This window comes from Choloepus didactylus, chromosome 3, assembly GCF_015220235.1.
Source record: "Choloepus didactylus isolate mChoDid1 chromosome 3, mChoDid1.pri, whole genome shotgun sequence".
NCBI lineage: Eukaryota > Metazoa > Chordata > Mammalia > Pilosa > Megalonychidae > Choloepus > Choloepus didactylus.
Window position 1 is genome coordinate 135,018,639 of NC_051309.1, and position 14,048 is coordinate 135,032,686.

Below are 14,048 nucleotides of genomic sequence, written 5' to 3' on the forward strand. Positions count from 1 at the left end.
GGGCAAACTCTGGATTTCACCTCTTAGCTTCTCTCCCCATTCTGGTTTCAACGGCTATCTCCAAAATGTGTCTCTGGGTGTTTTCTCTCAAACTGTCTCTGAATTCTCTCTCTCTCTCTCTCTCTTTCTCTTTCTTTCTGAGTTCTCTTATGGACCCCAGTAAACTAATTAAGACCCACCTTGAACTGGGCGGGTCACATCTCCCTGGAAATAATCTAATCAAAAGGTTCTACCCACAATAGGTCTGCCCCCACAAGATTGTATTAAAAGAACATGACTTTCACAGTGGAAGACAGTCGGGCATTTCCTCAGAAAACTAGTTATTGAGTTACCCTACAATCCAGCAATTTCACTTCTCGGTATATACCCAGAAGATCTGAAAACAGTGACACAAACAGATATTTGCACACCGATGTGCATAGCAGCATTGTTCACATTGCCTAGAGATGGAAACAACCTCAGTGTCTTTATCAGATGAGTGGATAAACAAAATGTGATACATACATATGAGAGAATACTATGCAGCAGTAAGAAGGAATGAGGCCGTGAGACATATGACAACATGGATGAACCTTGAAGACGTAATGCTGAGTGAAATAAGCCAGACACGAAAGGAGAGATATTGTATGTTACCCCTAATGCGAACTCCATGGAAGATGTAAAATAAGTGTCTTATAATGTAGAATATAGGGGACCTAGAGATAGACAGAAGCTAATGAAGGGAGAATGATAATCCAATATGTACAGAAATGATAATGAGGGTGAACTTAATGGTATGGGGATGGTCAGGTGTGACTGTGGTTCATTAATGGGATTATAAGTATCAGTGATGCATTGAAGGTGAACATGTTTGTAAGTGGTTGTTTAAAGACATGTAACCCACAGAGTAGAGCCACAAACGTAAATAAGTGTCAGCATGTTATACTTATAAGTTATGACACTGGTACAGAGAGTTAATACCAGAGTAGTATATGGAAAAACTACCCATTACATATTATAGACTTTAATTAATAGGAATATTTTACCAACACTACACTAATGCTAGGATGAATAATTAGCAGTTGATAAGAGCTCTGGGATATTTTATGTTATGATAATTGTTTAAAGTTGAGAGTGATGATGATTGTACAACTTAGTGAAGATAATGTAAGAAAGTGACCATTTATCTTGGGATAGAATATATATTAAGTGAAATTAGGAACTCACTATTTAATAAATCAGACCCTCAACTTGAGGCTTACTCTTTGAAACTTAGGGCTGTAAATGGGGGACTGAACCTTCCTATTATTATGCCTAAGAGGCACCTCTAGGGAACCTCTTCTGTTGCTCAGATGTGGACTTTCTATCTCAAAGCCCAACCCAGCAAATAAATTCATTAACCACCCCCCCCCACCCCTGCAACGAGGGACATGACTCCCAGGGGAATGAATCTCCCTGGTGACGTGGGACATGATTCAGTCTGGCCCTGGTGGCGAGGAATTGAAAAATGCCTACTTGATCAAAAGGGGGAAAAGAAGGGTAACAAGTTGAGGTCACAGTGGCTGAGAAATCCCAAATAGAATTGAGAGAGTATTCTGGAGGTTTCTCTTTTGCAAGATCCAGCTAGGCATCCCAATAGCCACAGTATGCCACACCTTTACCAAAAGTAGTCCCCAAATACCTAGGTCCCTACCTAAGATTCTACAAAAGATTCACTCACTAAGTTTTATCTCTCAGAAACTTAAATCCACCAGAATTTAGAGTGTTCCTATGCCAGACAAATCCTAAAACCCAAAGGCAACAGCTTCCTTAAGAACAACAATCAGATGTAGCCCCCTTCCCCATACTGTCAATACCCCCTTTCAATATGAACAAGTTAAAGTGCTCACTGCCTAGACACCCCTGAAGATGGAGAAAGAGACTAAGTGAGAGGAAGGGGTAGCAACAAACAACATAAGTGTTCTAGTTTGCTAATGCTGCTGGAATGCAAAACACCAGAAATGGATTGGCTTTTATAAAAGGGGGTTTATTTGGTTATACAGTTACAGTCTTAAGGCCATAAAGTGTCCAAGGTAACATGTCAGCAATCGGGTACCTTCACTGGAGGATGGCCAATGGTGTCTGGAATACCTCTGTTAGCTGGGAAGGCACGTGGCTGGCATCTGCTCCAAAGTTGTGGTTTCAAAATGGCTTTCTCCCAGGATGTTCCTCTCTAGGCTGCAGTTCCTCAAAAATGTCACTCTTAGTTGCACTTGGGATATTTGTCCTCTCTTAGCTTCTCTGGAGCAAGTGTCTGCTTTCAATGGCTGTCTTCAAACTGTCTCTCATCTACAGCTCCTGTGTGTGTCCCTCTTGGCTGTAGCAGCTCACTCCTTCTGTCTGATCTTATACAGTGCTCCAGTAATTTAATTCAGACCCACTCAATGGGCGGGCCAACACTTCCATGGAAATTATGCAATCAGAGTCATCACCCACAGTTGGGGGGGGTGCATCTCCATGGAAACCCTCAAAGAATTACAATCTAATTAACACTGATAAGTCTGTCCACACGACATTACATCAAAAATAATGGCATTTGGGGGACACAACACATCCAAACTGGCACAATAAAATTTAACGAAAGGTCTATGAATACTGAAATTTTATATATATACATATATTTTAGATGCTGGGGTGTTGGAATAGCTGGAAGGAGGTAAATGACACAGTAGAACTGTAGCCTGTAACATACTTTGAAATTTGCTCTATAGCTACTCATTGAATTTTGCTTTGAAAGACTTTACCTTTTTGTATATACCCTATATTGCATAATAAGGAAAGAACTGAAACTGTGGAAATATAAGCCATAATAATTTTTGAAATGATCTGTATAACTGCTTGTTGAGCTGTACATCGAAAGTTAACACCTTTCTGTATGTATGTTATATTTTACAATAATGGAAATAGCTGAATTTGTGGAACTGTGACCCATGACATGCTTTGAAATTTGATCTCTAGCCACTTGTTAAATCATACTTTGAAAGTTATCGTATTTATTTATGTATGTTAAATTTCACAATAAAAAAATGGATTAAAGAAAAAGAACATGGCTTTTATGGGGTACATAACAGATTCAAACCAGCACAGCATCCCTGGGGTTGTGGCATAACTCAGTCTCTGCCTCCATTGTCACCTGGCTGTTTTCTTTCTCTGGGTCTCTTCTCTCCTTCTTATAAGGACACAGTCATATTGGATTAAGGGGCCACCCTTAAAATGAGTTATGACCTCATTTGCACTGAACTAATTCCATTGGCAGTGACCCTATTTCCAAATAAGGTCACATTCACAGGTACTGGGCATTCAGCGTATCTTTTGAGGGGACACGATTTAACTCATGACAGGGTTGTTTACACTTTTTGGTTGTTATGAATAATGCTGCTATGAATATTCATGTCTGAGTTTTTACATGTATGGTAACTCTATATGTAACATTTTGAGGAACTGCCAAACTGTTTTCCAAAGCAGCTGTACCATTTTACTTTCCAACCAGTAATATATGAGGGTTCCAATTTCTCCACATACTTGTTATTATTTTCTGGCTTTTTAATTACAGCCAGCTTAAAGGGTGTGAAGTAGTATCTTATTGTGGTTTTCATTTGTGTTTCCCTAATGACTAATGATTTTCATATGCTTATTAGTCATTCATATATCTTCTTTGGGGAAATATCTATTCAAATCCTTTGTCTATTTCTAAATTGGGTTATTTGTGTTTTTATGATTAAATTTTTAGAGTTCTTTATATATTCTGGATACAAGTCCCCTATCAAACATAAGATTTGCAAATGTTTTCTACCAGTATGTTGGTTGTCTTTTCACCTTCTTGATGGTGTCCTTTGAAGCACAAAGATTTTAATTTTGATTCAGTTTGTCTTATTAATCTTCTCTTTTAGGACTTTTGTTTTTGGCGTCATATCTAAAAAATTATTGCCCTAACCCAAGGTCACAAGAATTTACTCCTGAGTTTTCTTCTATGTGTTTTACAGTTTTAGATCTTTTATTTAGGTTTAGGATCCATTTTCAGTTTTGTGTGTGATTTGTCATTAGGAGTCCAAACACATACTTTTGTAAGTGGATTTCCACTTGTCCCAGCACCGTCTGTGGAAGACTATTCTCCCCCCACTGAACTGTCTGGCCCATACTTTTTTGCATTTTTACATTTTAATTTCTTTATCTAAATGATTACCTTACCCTAGAATTGTTTTCGAGCTCTTGTCTTTCTATTGACATCTCATTAAATCCTTCAAGGTTACACTCAGATTCGCCATCTATTGGGGATTGAATCATGTCCCCCACAAAAGGCATGCTCAGGTCCCAATCCCTCTTTATGTGGGTGTGAATTCATTTGTAAATAGGACCTTTGAAAGTGTAATTAGCTAAGGTGTGCCCAAACTGAGTGAGGGTTGTCTTGATCCAGTGATACTGAAGTCTTCATAAGCAAAGGAAATCGGATACAGAAAGAGAAGCCACAGGGAGCCGTCACAAGCTGGAAATCAACAGAATCAGGAAGAGAGAGGAAAAGATGCCACCATGTGAATTGTCCTGTGACGGAAAAACCAAGGGTCAAGTATCACCTGCAGCCAGCCCCAGAATGCCACAGTATTTGGGAGTAAGCATTACCTTGCTGACACCTTGATTTTGGACTTCTCCTAGTCTCAAAACTGTGAGCCAGTAAATTCCAGTTGTTTAAGTCAGCCCATTGTGTGGTATTTGTTTTAGCAGCTAGGAAACTAAAACACCATCTCAGTGAAATGCTCCTAACCACCGAAGCTGAATTATTGCTCCTTCCTCTGTAGCATTTATTTTTTATCTTTATTACAGCATATATCTGCTTGTATATTAATTAGCTATGTATACCTTTGTCTCTCCTACTGAAGTGCATACTCCTTAGGGCAAGACTTTTTCATTGATGTGAGTTCAGTACAATGTGTGGCAACTGGTAAGTGTTCAGTAAATAGTTGTTGATTAGATAAGTGAATGAATAGATGGATGGATGGATGAAATTCTGAATGAGAACACATTTTTATACTATGGTAGTGGATGTTATTTTTAAAAACAGGCAAAAGTCTTCAGTGAGTGAGGAGGATGATCTGGTCATTTGGAGCCAAGGGAAACTCTGAAGGCACTTCCAAAGGAGGAGACTTCCAATGCTTTGACCAATGATAGCATTACTGAAATAAATCGTTCTCTCCAGGTACCCCCACCACATTTGAACAGATGAATAAAGGTATGTATAGTTGTTTCAAGGCCTCATTACTTACTACATTTTACTCCAAAGATGTCTACCTTTGACCAGGATAATATGAAGTATAACATTGGTACAGTGGTTGTGATCTGAGAGATGTTACTAACCTCTGCTTACCCCAAATGTCTCCCATTCCCTTAATGACTTGTCATGGTGATTCTGTCTCCTATTCTTTGGCTCATGAGCCCAGGTTTAGTATCAGTATTCCACATTAGACCTTGTAAGTTGAGGCTTCATCTCCAGAAGGTCACATTTAGAAAGTCATGCCACTCACTTTGGGAGAGCAACATTGTGTTTAAGCTTTTCCTTGGCTGTTAGAAGAGCGTAGTTGGCCATATTTGGCTATCATGTAGGAGATGGGAGATGGATGGACAGAACAAGAAAATCTGAGGTGCTGCTAATGGATGGTGTAAAAAATTTATTGCGCTTTTGTAGGAAAATGGGATCTCCTGGTACGCAGCAGAAACGGCAAGCCCAAAGAACTAGTGGTCAGGAAAATCTAGTTCAGCTCTAAGCCTGTGTGCTTTAGCAGGACTGCTAGTGTAAGGCAAATAGTGCTGAGATAGTGGAATCCCATTGTCACCCATTGTCACCCATTGTCCAGAGACGAGGAAACACACACATAATTGGCTTCTGGGGTCACAATGGGAGAGCTCACTTTACATTATCATGTACTTGGGGAATGTGATTTGATCTGCAACATAACAGAGAATCTGGTAAAGCCAGGTGTGTGCCTCAGGTGAGGGTCTACTGTCTTTATTCAAATCAAATCAGCTAAAGCTAATAAGAATTTTTTTGTAGATGGTAAAAAGAAGAGTTAGTCAAAGTGTCAGCCCTGTAAAAGTGCATTCTTCCCAATGTATGCATGCATGGGTCTTCTGAACATCTGCAAAGCAGCATTACCATTGAGGGCTTTGCTGGTGTTTTGGAACAAGTGAATGACAACCACATGGCATTGAGGGCAATGATAACTTTCAGCTCATAGATTCACAGATGGGTTCAACTGTCCTCAGATCAGCAAGTAGTAACCATAAAACACCTGTGCTTGTTTCATGTGTTTATGTGTACATTTATTAAAATAAACTGTTGCTCATTTACATAACACAAATTTAATACAGTAATTTTCAGAATTCATACAAGGCTTAACATAGTCAGGAACTATACTCAGTTAAATTACAGAAATCTGTATCCGAATTAAAGATCAAATACTATTTATCGATAGGTGAGAAGAATGGAAAATTACCTAATTTCTTAGGTTTCTATTATTAGACTAATTTACAATAGTCAGAAGACCAAAGTTGATTAGAAGCATGTGGTAAATAAAAGCATGTATGATTTCACAAGTCTTGTAGTTTATCCAAGCATGTACTGCTTAGCAAACCCTAGTCAGGGAAGAAGGTCTCATGTAACAACAGATTTGCTTTGAAAATAAAGGTAAAACTGAAGGCAATTCATATATTTTCTACTCATTTAAACAATAATTTTCTATTTGTTTAATCTTAGCAAGAAGGGCATATGTAGATATTAGGCACATACATACACAGCAAGAAAGGCCTATTCTTCATGCTAGGGTGCTTTGTAAACTTCTATTATTTACCAACTGTCCAATATTATTTGAGTTAGTACATGAGAGCAAATGGAGAATGTGAGAGAGGAACTTAGCCTGGATGAGTGAGTCTCAAATGTTGGGGTGCCACAGAATCACCCAGAGAGCTTGTTGAAACTACAGACACCCTGGCCCCAGACTATCTGTATATTTGCCAAGCTCACTTAGGTGATTCTTGTGTCCAATGTTTGTGAAATAGTGAATGAGATGGCCTATCAAATGCTCTTCAATTCTAAGGTTTTACAAGCCCATAAAATAGGCATTTGTGTGTTACAAAATATCTCAAGATATTGAAGCTCAGTCAAGAAAACAAAAATTATTTTGAAAGTCTCTTAAATGGAAACCGGTGTTTCGGGCATTCCACTTTGCTCCTGGTCATCTTCTGACTGAGTTTATGTCGTTCTTTGCAGCCTGTATTTCTCCTACTAACCTGCGATACCCACATGTAATGTAAAGTCTAAAGCGGAAACAAGCAAGCTTTATAAAATGGTTCAGTGTTTTAGAGCTCAACCCCTTCTCCCCCATTGTGCCAACCTGCCACCTGAAAAGGGATGAGGCAGATCCACTGACAGCTAACCAGAAGGTTTTTGTAAAATGAAGAATAAAAAGAGCCCCTTGCTTTAGAACTCACTGGCTTCCTCTTGCTTGGGCCCAGTTACATCCATAGCAAATGGCACAGGATTTGATTCAGAGACCAAGGGAGGCTGAAGGGCTGACTGCCCTTCCAAAGCCTGTGTGTAACGAGATATAGTTCCTCCATTTGCTTCTTTCCAGAGAGCTAGGACCTGTTTCCTGTATTAGTGGAAACTAAATCCATAAGACATGGCAGTGTAAAATAAAACTCCACGAGGGAGGGTCAAATGCTACTTAAGAAAATAACCCTTTTCTAATTTAACCTTCTATTGCCTGGGTAGTAAGAACATAACCCCAATGAAGCTAACAGAATGCATCTGGAATGAAATCTTTTATAAACCTGGGAGAAGAGAATATTCTATTTTATAATGTTCATGTGTCTTTGACATAGGAGTAAGAACCCCACTGCCTTGTTAGTAAGGAACAGCCCTGCTGTTAGTTGTTTAATTATCAGTAATTTATGCAGACTTGCTGGCATAAAAAGAGAAATAGTTGATTCTGAATAGACTGCAGCCTTTGCATTAAATCACTTACATACTGTAAAACGATTAGCTCACTAGTGGAACCAGAGTATTATGCCAGCTTCTGTCCCCATCTCCATCACAGCTTATCGTGCACTTCTTACTGCATTTCTCTAAAGGCATTATGGAATCTCATATGCCAGAAATCTTTTATACAGAAAGGCAAGCTCCCAGAAAACAAAGTCATGTGTGTGTATGTGTGTGTGTATGTGTGTGTGTGCAGTTCAGACAGAGGGAGAAAAACAAGGCTCAAGCTTCTTTGCTAAGAAAGGATTATGCTAGCTAAGTTTATCATCTTAATTTCCGCACCTGACTATGTAATCAACAACTTGGGCTGATTAAAGTTACAAGAATGTTCATTATGGAAAGGAAATAAGTCTAGCTGCTGGCTGCTCAGCTAATGAATAGGAGAAAACAAGATAATTTCAAACCGGTGAAAGAAGAATGTATATAACAAGTAAGCTAGACTTTATAAAAGATATGGAGTCCCTACCCACAGTCAGCCATGTACCTAAAACATTAAACACCATTCTTTATTGGACTTGTAAGGGCATGGAGTTTTAGAATTAATGGACTAGCATATTAAATGGAGTAAAACTTCATAAATTCACACAAAGAATAACTTTGATATGGAATAGTAAAGCCTAACTTTCTTTTTCAAAAATATATAAATCTCACTGTAAAAAAAAAAAAGTTTTAATTATCCTTAACAGACATGAGAGGGAGCATATCAGACTTACTTGTGTGGCTTTTTAAACTCTCTGGTCCTCCTCCCTCCTCACCTGCTTTAGAATCTCTGCCAGGTGAGCACTGTCACTGAGGGGAGGGTGTCACACTCCCCTAGGTGGGTGGGGCAGGAAACAAGATGGGAACCACTGACTAGGTTATCTAAAAGTAAGATTTTATCCATCTTTCAGATGATCGTATTTATGCCATCCAGTTTCTTTATATGTGGTACAAAAGTAAGTTTCACCCAAACTAAAATAGTTATATATAATCAGAATTAGAGTTAATGACATTTTAGTTTTAAAACTTTATTTTTAAAATTTTCAAAAGCATACATAGATATAACATACTGTAGAAAATATAAGTATGTGAAATAAAAGAAAATAAATTTCACTCATAACCCTACTGTTGTCACTTTGGATATACATCTGTGATAGCTAGTCTGAGACCAACCATCTCAGTTTGCCCAGTATTGGCAGGAATCCTGGGACAAGAATCCTCCTAAGTTGTGTAATGAGAGTTTTTATTTCTTCCTATCTATGGGATTATGTTTGTACAGGTCACTCAGGAAGCACTTATGTATAGATAGCCACTACTACAACTGACCCGGGTCACCCCAATCTTCAGCCCTGCCACAGCTGCTGCAATTGGTGAAAATCTTGGAATTCCTGGAAAATTTGTAGGTTCAGAAGTGAGAGGGTTTTAAAGGAACTGACCTGGAAAAGCAGACATGTCTATTGGTAGAACCTCTGCTCAAAGATTTTGACCTTGAACCTGAAATCTGTCTTTGTGCCCCAAATCCCAAGAATTTAGAAATTTATTGAGGTTAAAAAGGATCATATTGTAAGAAAGCAATTGCCTCTTGGAAGGTTCAGGGGTTAGCAGCATGTAGGAAGAAGGGATTTTTACCTGTCTCAACCTGGGTTCTAACCTACCCCATTACTTAATGATTACATGACTATGAGTGATTTACTCCCTTCTTCGAGAATCTTGCCTCCTTTACAAAACTAGAATGAAAAAACCTTTCTAAAAAAATTGGAGAGTTAATTAGATATAGATGAGAGGATGTGATATCTAGGATCTTCTTTTAAATAACCTACTAGGAATGGGAGTGGAGGAGAATAAGGTGTGTAGATGAAACAATATTAGACACATGGCGGTGGTTGGCAAGAAGCTGAGATTGGTATAGTGGGTTCATTATGTTATTATCTCTACTTTTCTGTACGTCAAAAATTTCCACAATAAAAAGTAAATAAAAATAATGAGGGTTAAATAAGATAATGAATTTAAAGTATTAGCCTCATTTCTGGTATAAGGTAGATTTAATAAACATAATCTCCCTCACATTCTGTAATTTCGAAGTGACATTAGCACTAAAGGAATGGCAGGTTTTTTTTTTCTTCCAAATTTTGGAATGACTTTATTTAAAATTTATTTTAAACACAAAGTAATACAATTTATCCATAAAGAACAAACATTTTTATTTGCGTTATTAATTTTTAGTTGTATTCTTTAACTGTTAAATGTTCATTGTAAATTCAGTTGAGAAGTGGGGCGGAGGCACAAACAGGAGGGCAGAATGAGTCAGTTCCTACAGTGTGAGGGATGAGATATTCCCTTTTATCTTAGCATTTGAACGTCCTAGAAAAACTATTGAGGGATGGCAGTTTTGATTGCTGAGAGTGGATATAGAAATACATTTTATTGTGTGCAAAGGATTGTTGGTAGGTTTTAGGGATGCAGATGTTGTTAAGACTTAGTCCCTGTTCTTAAGGAGCTCTTAGTGAAAGAGAGAGAATGCAACACTTGGAGCACATGGCAGCCTTGGAAAGATGTTGTGCTGGGTTGTGGAAAGGATAATGTATGGCTGTCAAAGAAAACTTTGCTCATTTTAGAATTTTAACTAGAACCAGCTCTATGTCCAGAAAAGATGGAAAAATTCTCTTACTCCTTACATTTTTTTTTTCTTGAGCCATGCGGCTTTAGTTCCAAGAGTCAAGAATTCATGCTATGAATATTTCCTTACGTGGAAAGCTAAATTGTGGATTAAATAGGAAATTGGGGTCTAACTCCAAAATCGAGGGGCTCTTGTTTCTGCACATATTCCCCATGAAGGAACAGGGTGTAAACAGATGAAAACTGATAAAATACCCAGTAGGAGCTGAAAACGGGCCAAACACCGTAGTAGATGTCATATTTGTGCAGCACAGCACACACATGGAGAAGCATGAAGACTGATTTGGTAAGCAAGAGTAAGATTTGGACCACACTTTCAAAATGCTGAGTTCTATGTAGATGTTTGGCAAATATACATTGAATTTTTAGGTATCTCTGTGTAGGAGAAACAACAGAAACTGGGAAGGTAGGTAAGCATTTTTTCAGACCCATAATATGTTAGGTCCCTTTTCAAAGTGTGTGAGCAGTTTGGTTCTGGAATTCCATAAGTCTGATCCTGTGTTTAGTTCAGTTTCTTCTAGCTTCTGCTCACCTTTAGCCATCTGCTCAGGTCCCCAGGGGAGGCAGTTAGAAGAGATGGGCTTTTATATCATGATCTAAAGTGTGTCTTTGTGACATGGGTACATTTTTGTGGTTACATAGCTTTTCTAACTGCCCCTTCCAAAGATGGGGTTGCAACAAAGAAAAATTTCTGAATTTTATATGGTTAGTTTCAAATAAGATTCTGGATTCTTGATGAAAAATTCATTGCATGGGATCTATGTCCAATGAACTTGGCAGGAAGATTGACGTAAACCATGCTGCTATTCCCATAAGCCTCACTCTTCACTAACCTTACTTCAGATGGTTTTCATTATGTGGGTGTGCCCCTAAGAGTCCCTGTAAAATATTCATAGCAATGTCTGTCCTATGGGGGTGTTCAAGGCTTAAAGGACATGATATATGTGGCGTGTTTAGCACAATGCCTCACAAACAAAAGCAGCTTTTGTTACGGTTGTATTGGGGACCTAATAGTGTTATCTTCATTGTTGGTAAAGATAGGTATGACTTGTAAATAACTATGAGATGATTAGGTGGTTAGACTGACACGTGCGGCGTAACCTAAATAGGTCAGTCTTGCCTGTAAGTCTCCCCAAATGTGCACCAATGGTTGGGGTTCTGTTCCTTTTATCTTTTCCTTTCAGCATTATTGCTCGATGGTATTATAGTCCAGCAGTAGCACTTGATGTTAGCAACCAGTTGTTAATGACTATCCTGTGTGTATATAGTTTCCGATAGGCCTGTTGGTACATGAGTTTGAACTTTTATCCTGTCAATCCAGAGCAACATGCTGACACTGGGGGAAAAAAAAAAGAAAACAATGGTAATAACTGAAATGTGTTTCATGGAGTATATTTATCTGTATAGTAAGTCCAAGTTCCTGAATGACTCTCTCATAAACATTTGACAATGTTTACAGCTTTAATAGCAAACATTTCATAGTTGGACTTTTCTCCTTGCTTTTTAAGGGAATGGCAAACTTTTTCTATAAAGGACTAGACAATAAATACTTTGGATTTGACAGACCACATACAGTTGCTGTCACGTATCCTTCTCTACTTTATTGTTGTTTTTTTTTTACAACCCTTTAAATATGTAAAAATCATTCATTTGGGAAGGGGATACAAAATTAGGCATAGGCCAGCCCTCCGGCTGTTAATTTGCCTGCTCTACATGATATAACAGAGACAGAAATTGAATAAAACTGACTTTGCAATGTAGAATTTGAGGAATCAATATGGGCTGACTGATTGATTTCCCATTCTTGATGCGTTCTTTAGATGGTGGGGAGTTGAACTGGTCAAGTTCAAGTTACCACCAACCTTCCTTTGTAACCACGTCATTGTAGAGTAAACGAGATGCTTGTAAATTTCTCTTCTGGACTGAGAAGTACTTTATTAGTGAGTGTCATGATTCCTGTGGCAGCAATTTGTAAAGTCCTTTGAAGTGAAAGGAAAAATCATGAATATTAATTATAGCCATTGTTTTGATGAAAGGAGGATTACTGGAGACACAGAAGCCTCTAAATCTGCCTCTTAAACCACACTCCGGCTCTTAAGTTCCTGAATGAAGGGGTTAAATTATATTAGAAAAAAGTCCTTGGGATTCCTCTGTGAGCTGAAGTCTAATAAAAAGGCTGACTTTTCATATGATATTATTTTTAAAACTCCTTCCAAATCTTTCAGTCTCATTTTCATGAAAAAAAATTCAATAAAGAAACATTTTAAGCTATTAGTGCTTTTCATCAGGAATGCAGTAATAGAGATAGGTTATTGGTGCAAAGCCCCAGATTTTAATGTTAAAATGAATCCCACATACAGGCTGAAATTTTAAGGAGGTATAAAACTCTTTAGGCTTTTTGAAATAGTTATGAAAGAGATGAAAAAAACTTGAATAAACCTATTTTTCATATTTTACATGTGTTATATGTGTTACTATGGAGAAAGATAGAAAGTTATTGAGTGACTGCATTTAGATCAAAACGTTTCTTTTGTGTGTTGCTACTCTAGCCCAAAAGCCATAAACGATGCTTGTAGAAGGGACTGATTAATTACCATCCTTATTAATGTCATCTTTTAAAGATCCTTAGCTTGAAAAAGGAAAGGGATGATGTGTCATCATGCTAAAAGAAACATATTTTGTAAGAAAGGATATGGTGAAATATAAAGTGGATGGGTGGATGACTATATTCTAATTTGCACATAGACCTGTAAAAAGATTGGATCAAAGCCTTGGTTTTTAGTGTCATTTTTCTTAACATAAAAGTAAAATTTATAGTATATGGAAAATGATTTTAAAATCATATGTAATCCCACCACCCAGATAAAAGCCATGAAAATTTTGTCTCTATTTATCTGCTTATTTTTTAACAAAATTAATTTATACTGCAGATGTTGTTCGTAACTAGGTTTTTTTTTTTACTTCCTATATCAGTTCATTGCATGCCATTGATTCATTTAATTTTTATTGAAAGCTGTACTTTGGTATCATTATTTTAATAGTCACACAATGTTTGATTTGATGTATATACCATATCTTATTTGACCAGTCCTGTTGGACATACAGGTGTGTTGATCAGAATACATTTGGTTGCAGTAACAGAAATTGATCTCAAACCAATTTATTCATAAAGGGGAATTTGGTGACTGTTTTAGTTGGAAAGGAAGAGGTGGAGTTGGCCTCAGAGTCACTTGGATCCAGAGCTGGAGCCATAAGGACTGTCTTTCCTTTTCTCTATCTTAAGCCTTAGCTTCTCCTGCCATCATCTTCCTACCTTTCAGGTGGCTTCTTGCATGCAGGTGGTATA